Below are 7739 nucleotides of genomic sequence, written 5' to 3' on the forward strand. Positions count from 1 at the left end.
GCCACTGCAGCGTTTGTAGCGCTTTGTTAGGCTGGTCCTGGGCCCTGAGCCCAGGCTGCAGTGCCTCCGGTGGGGATGCCCCCTGGAGACGCACCTCAGAGGGTCCGGAAAATAACGCGCACAGCCTTGCTCATTCGGGCACCGGGGGAGGCGGGCTGGCTCAGCCAGGGCTCGGGTCGCTTTGCAGAGCTATTGGGCTCCGTGAGCCGACAGCACAGAGGGCGCCGTCCGCCGCTCGCGCCCCCTGCGCGTGCACAGCCGACCGCGGGTCTTGCGTCGCCCGTAGAACGCGGACGCGAATGGTGCCGACTCTTTAGAGGCCCCCACCCTCTGTCTCCCCTGTTTCGGAGATGGCACAGAAGGTTGGGAGGGGACAGGCGCACCCCGCGATGCCTGAGGGGCGGTGTGGCCATCCATGGCACCGCAATCACAGCCCCTTTGGCGGGTCGGACGCCGAGGGAAGGCAAGAGGGCCCCGGCTCTCCCGGCCAGGAGTGGGGGTCGGCAAGGGGCGTCCAAAGTCACCACGTCCTTCCCTCCCATTCCCGCCCACCCAGGGGCCTTCTGATTGAAGTGGCTTCCCAGGAAGCCACCTGCCGCAGCGGAGGGCCGGCCGGGGGCGGGGGGGCGGGGCCTGGCCCCTGTGAGGACTAGTGTTCCCTCTGGGGCTCTAGCGATGGAATTCAAGGCGGCCCCAGCCTTCCAGGGACTTTTGGGTGCGCGTGCATTCCGCTTCTAGCCTCGTTGTTTCTGGGTTGACAGATGGTGCCTCTGACTTGCTCCGCTGGGCCCTGGGTCTCCTGCCGCCCCCTCAGCCGAGGCCCTGCCCCCCACGTTCACATCCCCCACCTGCAAATGACAGGGGGCGTTTCCAGAGGGCTCTGCAGACTGTCCGCTTGATTTGAATTCTCCGCAGCGTTTAAGCGTGGGTGACCCGACTCCAGACACGCAGCAAGCTGTTGCCTCACTTCCCCAAAGTCGGGGGGAAGGGTTGATGTTTTCACAAACGTCGTAACTTCCTCTGAAGCTGCGCGCTCTGCCGTGGTGGGCCGTGCGGGGGTCCCCACTGAGCTCTGTGCCGGTGACTTCTCACCAGTGAATCCCGCGGCCACCCAGGCACGTGCCCGCGCCCGTGAGCTGTGAATGGACAGAGTCTCCGCCTCCCTGGTCGAGGGGACAGGCCGGGAGAAGCGGCTGAATTGCAGGGTGCCCGACGACCTCGCTCTGGCCAAAAAAATGGTCTTCAATAGCGTTCGATACAGATATTAATAAGGACATTGGAAGGAGAGATGAAGTCACTCACATGAAGCGGGGAGGCCAAAGTGGCCTTCCGCCTGCAACGGTGGGGGGATCTTCATTTCGCTCTTTGGTTCCACACCGCTCGGGTTCCGGAACTTAAATGGGAGCGCCTGCCCCAGCGGCGGGTCAGGAGCTGGTCGCGGAAGGAATCTGTCGGCCTGCACCCCGGCTCCTGGGAGGCCACGCCAGACCCCTGGAATTCCCCCGGGAAGGGAGCGTCCTGGCTTTCCTGGCGGGCCCCCTGGACCACACCTGGGAGTCTGTGCCGGCGAGGTGACTCACGAGGCCCAAGACATTTTGTGGTGATGAGGTGGCTCGGGACGCAGGCCGCCCGGCCAGAAAGACCGGCGACGTGATCAGCGCGTCGGGCTCCGAGCCACACGCTCTCAGCCGCACGTCTGGGGGCCGGGCGGGCGGGGGACGGTGCGCTGGAGGTGGAATTCAGTCACGCAGGTGGTGAGTCAATGACTCTGCCTTTGTAATAAAACCCCAATAATCTCGACATCCTGGAGCTCCGGGGACCTTCCTGCCTCGGCATGCTCTGTGGATGCCGCTGTAAATCAGCGGCGGGGGGGCACGGTGTCCCCGGGGACCTGGAAGCTTCCTGTCTGGAGCTCTCCCAAGCCCGGGTCTGCCCCATGAGGCTCTTTCCTGGTGGGCTCTGACGTACCTCCTTTTGCTACAAGAAAACTATCATTGCACGTCGGGGCCCCTCTGAGTTCCGTGCGTCGTCCTGGTGAGTTATGGAGCATTCGGGGGTCCATGGGGACCCTGGATTTGCAGAGAGCCGGTCAGAGTGAGGGGGCCCCGGGGGCCCCCGGCTTGCAGCTGGTGCCGGAGTCTCAGCTGCCGTGCTTCACCTCGTGTCTGGCAAAGCCCGCGTGGCAGTGATGGAGGACGCGAGGTGAGCAGAGGCAGGATACGGAAGTGGGGTGCCTGTGCCGACGGTGGGCGGGCGGTGGCCTCGGGCAGGCATGGGGGGCGTGGGCAGGGAGAGGCCTGTGCTCCGGCAGTGGCTGGTGCGGCGGCTTGGGGAGCCGGGCTCCTGCCTCCGCTATTGCCCCAGGCGACCTCACGAGTCTGAGCGGGTGGGGAAGGCCCACCGGACAGCCCAGGCCCCGCAGCCCCACCGGGCAGGGATGGAGTCTGCCGGGGCTGCAGCCCCCGACCCAGCGCACAGACCAGAGTCAACCACGGAAGCACGTGAGAGCTCTGCGTCCAGCCAGAGAGAGGCCCCTGTCCCCTCCAGGGGCCTGCCCGCGCTGGGCGGCCTGGTCACTGGATTTTCAAGTCAGGTCAGCAAGTATCCATAAACAGCCCCCCCGGAGCTGAGAGGATACTAAAGGGCTCAGGGGTCACTTCCTGCCTCCGTGGGCTCTCACCGCGCAGGCGGCGCGGGTCCCCGTGCTGGAAGCCCAGGGGCAGAAGAAAATACGGAGTGTGGCACAGACGGTGGAGACGCTCCGTCCACGGGGGGCTTGACCGGATGTGTGGGGGCTACCGAAGACCTCGAAGGAGCCTGAGCGGCGGGCTCATCTGAAAGCTGGGGGACACTGAGCCAGAACCGGTGGGGCGTCTGCACCGGAGCCAGGCCCCCAGACGGGAGGTCTCGGGTCCAAGAGGCAATGGGGCGGGCGTGAGCCCGCGACGAGGCCGTGGCTTCGGGCTGCTTCAGGGCCGCCCTGCGGGTTCCTGTTGGTGAGGTCACTCCTGCCGGGTCCCCTGGGGGTCGTGGGTCACAAAGCCCCTCGTGCTGGGCTCTGGTGCCTCCGTTGGAGGGCGAGCAGGTGGGGGTCCGGACGCGCTGAGGGGCTCGCGTTGCTTGCCCGTCGCAGGTCAGCTGGGGCTTTTGTTCTGTTTACTTTATCATTCATTTACTTGTGGTTTATTTTTATTTAACTTATTGGGGTGACACCGGTTCATACAATTATATCGGTTTCAGGGGTACAGGTCGACCATTCACCGTCTGTGTACTGCATTGTGTCGCTGTTACATTCGTTTATCACAGTAACGTGCAGAGAGTGAGGTGCCACGTCACAGCGCGGGCCGGCGGCGTTCAGTGCCGTGGCCGCGCTGTGCATTGCCACCTGCACCGGTTCCACAAGTGTCCCCACACCCCAGCAGGCCGGGGGCTGTGCAGCAAAGGTCCTCGGTCCCCTGGGCCCAGCCCCGGGCGCCTGTGTCTACGTCCTGAGGGGGAGCTGGCTGGCGCCCTGGTGTGGCTTCGGGAGGGACATCTGTCCCTTAGACAGAGGCGGGGGGCACAGACGAGATGGTATTGTATTTGCGACACCCTGTAACGGTGTAAATCGGATTTTCTCGAGACAATTTCACCCTGGTTTTAATTTGGAGATCCTTTTAAAGGACGTTAGCGCCTTTAAGGTGCGATTTCTGAAGTGCCCGAGGGCTGGCGGTGCCGCCCGATGGGCTCCCGGGCTGCCAGCGCCTCGTGACCAGGGGAGACGCCCACATCCAGGGCGTGTGACTCGGTGAACGATGGGAATCTGGTTCAAGTCCCAAATAAAGCTGTTACCGTAAGAATTTATGAACGGAGGAATAGAAGACATTTAGCAGAATCTCCAGAGGCAGATATTAGGCATGAAAACCGAACCCTGCGCCGCTCTGGTATTTATCACGTCCCCCTCCCTTCCGCGGCGCAGCGCCAGAGGCCGGGCCCGGGGTGGCGGGGATTTACGCAGACGGGGGCACGGGCCGCCCGCCCGTGGGGGCCAGAGGGCCGGGGCGGGACGGATGGGGCGTAGGCGGATGCACACGTGCTCCCCGTCTGGGAGCTCGGAGCCGCAGGGGCAGGGGGGACATCCAGCTCGGGCTCGGTGCTTAAAACCTCCTCTGAAGGCTTGACCCCAGGCTCCTCCTTTCGATCAATCCAAAGAACGGCGGGCAGTCAAATGAAGCGCCCCTCTCCGCCCTCCTCCCCGCGTGCAGCCCTGGACCAGCAGGCTTCCCGCTCCCGTGTGTGTGTGTGTGTGTGTGTGTGTGTGTGTGTGAGAGAGAGAGAGAGAGAGAGAGAGAGAGAGAGAGAGAATCAGTCGAGCTCGGCCCCGCCTCCCCAGTGGTCCTTTACAAAAAAGGTGGCAATTAGGGCCCCCCAACCCCGCTGAGTTGCCCAGTCCTCACCCAAGCGCCGGTCCCACTACCATCCTGCCTTCGGGCTGCGGCGCCGTTTCGAGGACGCTGTGCGGCGGAGCCCGGGCCCCGCTGCTGTCTCCCCAGCCATTCCTGGAGGCCGCCTTCCCCCGCCCGCGTGTGCTCATCTGCTTTTGCCTGTCTGCCAGTGGCCTCGGGCCTCATGGCCAAAGCTCGCCCAGGAGCGCGGGTCTCCAGCGTGAGAGCAGAGTCCCCTGCGAGTCTGAGAGGGGGGCAGGCCCGGTGACAGAGGCTGCGGAGGAACCCTGGGCAGCCACACGTCTCAGCCCTGCGGGGCGCGTCCAAAGGGCTGCTGGCCTTCCCCTGACTCCAAAGTGCTGATGACGGCGGCAGACAACAGCTCTGGGGCCCGAGAGCCACCGGGAGCCCCTGGCCCCTCTCCCTCCTTGCTTCCTGCCTTGGTCTCCCCGGCCGACAGGCCTCCCAGCTGCCCCCACCTCTGTCTGCCTGACACAGGTGTCTCCCCTTCGTCAGCTGTCCTGCCCTCCTCCTGCGCATGTCTTCTGTTCCTGCCCTCCTGTCCGCGGACTCTGACGTGGACCATCCCTGGCTCCCAGGGGAACTGGCCACGCTGGGGGACGGGTCCTCCTCCACCAGCCTCCACCCCCCCATCACTGTCCCCGTGATGGGTGGGCAGCTGCCTGGGGCGCAAGTCTCACAGCGGGAAAGGACCGTCGGGAGGTGAACAGAGGCATGGCAGGGCATCGGGACAAGGCGGGGCGCACAGAGCGACAGAGGGGAAAAGAGAGCATGTCCACTTCCCATAAACGAGTGACCAGCGGGACAGGCTGTGCGTCACCCGAGCGAGCTGGATCTGAGCGACAATTCTGAGGACGGAGAGACAGACGTCTCCCCGGGCCGACGTCAGGGTCCACGGCCCTTCACGTGCGCATCTTGTTAACCCCGCCTTTCTCTAGGGAACAGGAACAGCCCCCAGGAGAAAGGGGGTGTGGGTCCCGGCCCCACACCGCAAGGCGCGGAGCTCAGCCAGCGACCTGAGCGAGCAGGAGATGCGTTCCCTCCGAGACCCTCCAGGAAGCAGTGCAGACAGCTGACGGCGCGGGTCCGGTGAGACCGGCCCCGGACTTCTGACCTACGGAGCGCCAGGCCGTGAGCCTGCGCTGAGTCCCCCTCCACCGCCCCGGGGGCCCCCGGCTGCAGCACCGTGACACGCTGACACGGGGGGAGAGGAAGGTCGTGTCTGCACTCCAGAGCGCGCCCGAGCAGTGGGACCCCGTCACCTGGCATGATGTCCCGCGGAGGACAGGACACGTGGTCCAGTTCGAGAGGAGCCCGGCCTGGCGGCAGCATGGCGTGGGCTCAGGTGTTGCCGTGGGTAGGAAGCTAATCATGAATAAGAAGGAGAGCAGGGGGAGTCAGGCGTTGAGGGGACGCTGGGTGCTGCTTTCATTCGAGAGGGGTTATAAGTTGGTGGAATCTGAGCCTCTAGGACAAGGCTGACCGTGTCTCGGGACATTCAAGATAAGCAAAACTTTAACCTCCCGAGCCTCAGTTTCCTCATCTGTAAAATGGGGAAAATAATCGCTGCCCCACAGGGTGGTTGTGGGGGTGAGTCAGCTAAGAGGAGCCTCGTGTCGTCTGCGCCCAGGTAAGGGTGGCTCCTCGTCGCTCCCGCCACCTCCTCTGACCTCCCCCTCCCCCTTCACCTCCTCAGGCCCCGCTTTACCCTGCGGCGCTGCCTGCCTGCTTCAGGTCTCCTCCCAGAGGGTCGCGACGGACCGTCGGCATCTGACACGCAGCCATGCCAGCCTCCTGGATCTGTACCTGGAAGCCACCTCTGCTGAGTCACCGTGGCCACCGCAGCCCGCAGGATGGGCCTGAGAGCCCAGGGTGGGCTGGTAGCCTATAGGGACAGGGGGTTGCTTGGTTGGGGGGAGTTTTGAGTCAACGTGGGCATGTGGTGGGGAAGGGGGCCAGGTGCTGCGTGAGGTGTCTCGGCTGTGGTGTCACCCTGAGAAAGCGGAGTGACCTGGGGTGCAGCAGGGACCCGAGCCCAGGGTTGCAGCCAGCAAAGCGACGTTCAGTCTTAATTCGATAAAGGGGAGAAGCCTGCAGGGGCAGGTCTGAGGTGCGTCCGAGCCCTCAGGCGAGAAGGCAGGCACCTGTCCAGGTGTGGGGGGGGGGGAGGCAGGTCTCCGTACCTGCAGCCTGGGCACCTGTACTTTGTGTTCTTGGGAAAATGCGGAAGATGAACCGCAAGGGGGCGCTCTCTGCAAAAGGATGCTAGGCCAACGAGGCTTTCCCGGAATTTAATCTTCTTAACTGGCAATTTACAAAAATAACAATACGAACAAAGGAAATTTGAGACTTTCCTGGGCATTCCTTTCTTTTCCCCTTTTCCAGTACTTCCCGCTTGACCCGGACAACCCAACCCTGCGTGGGCCCCGAGGTCTATCCCAGAACAGGGGCACGTGCCCCTGGGCAAATCAAGCTCCTTCTTCACAGTGAGTTCCCCACGCAACGGCGCGCGGGACACAAGCGCTGCCCTGGCGGAGGTGGCGGCGGCGGCGGCGGTTTCCCGGGGGCCAGAAGCTCGCCCACCCACTTCTGGGCAGGGGCAAAGCCAGAAGGTCCGGCAGGGCAGCCTTCGGGCCGGGGTCTTGTGATGTTGTCCCAACCTGGAAATTCTAGAGGCAGGGAGGAGTGGGCTGCTATGCAGAAATTATTCTCTTTCTACACACTTGTATATTTTGCTTGTTCTGCGTACCACCCTCCGTTTCCTTCACGGTCCCCAGGCACCCCAGCCACCAGAGAGTGGTGGCCTTGGGGCACAGCGCAGGCCCGAGGGCCTGCGGAGGGGCCAGGCACAGCCGCTCTTCAGCAGGGAGGACCCAGGCCTGTGGCAGGTAGGAAGCAAGTGTGTTTTGTGTCCTTGTGGAAAGTCACACGAACAGCAAATTGTCACAGAATTTTTCCTGTTAGCCTTTGGTGCCGCGCGCGCGTGTCTGTGTAGAAGGAAGATATTAATTTCAAGTGCTGTCTGAAATGTCCTCACTGAATTCAGCCCGCCTTTCACGGCCTAGGGGCCCGCCGGCCTGTTCCGACCAGCCCTGTGGGGCCACTGTCTGTGCAGTTTGTCCCCAGGACTGTCCACGTGGGCCACACGATCGCCAGACAGCGGGGCTGGTCAAAGGGCTCAGCCCCCCCCCGTCTCCCAGGACAGGCCGGCCCCGCTCGGTCATTGTGGGAGTCACCTGCGGGACGTGTGGCCTCCCCGACAATGTTTAGTGGACAGTCCGGCCGAGCCAGGGA

This window comes from Pteronotus mesoamericanus, unplaced genomic scaffold (genome assembly GCF_021234165.1).
Source record: "Pteronotus mesoamericanus isolate MK-2021 breed Mesoamerican mustached bat unplaced genomic scaffold, CSHL_Meso_final contig_1018, whole genome shotgun sequence".
Lineage (NCBI taxonomy): Eukaryota > Metazoa > Chordata > Mammalia > Chiroptera > Mormoopidae > Pteronotus > Pteronotus mesoamericanus.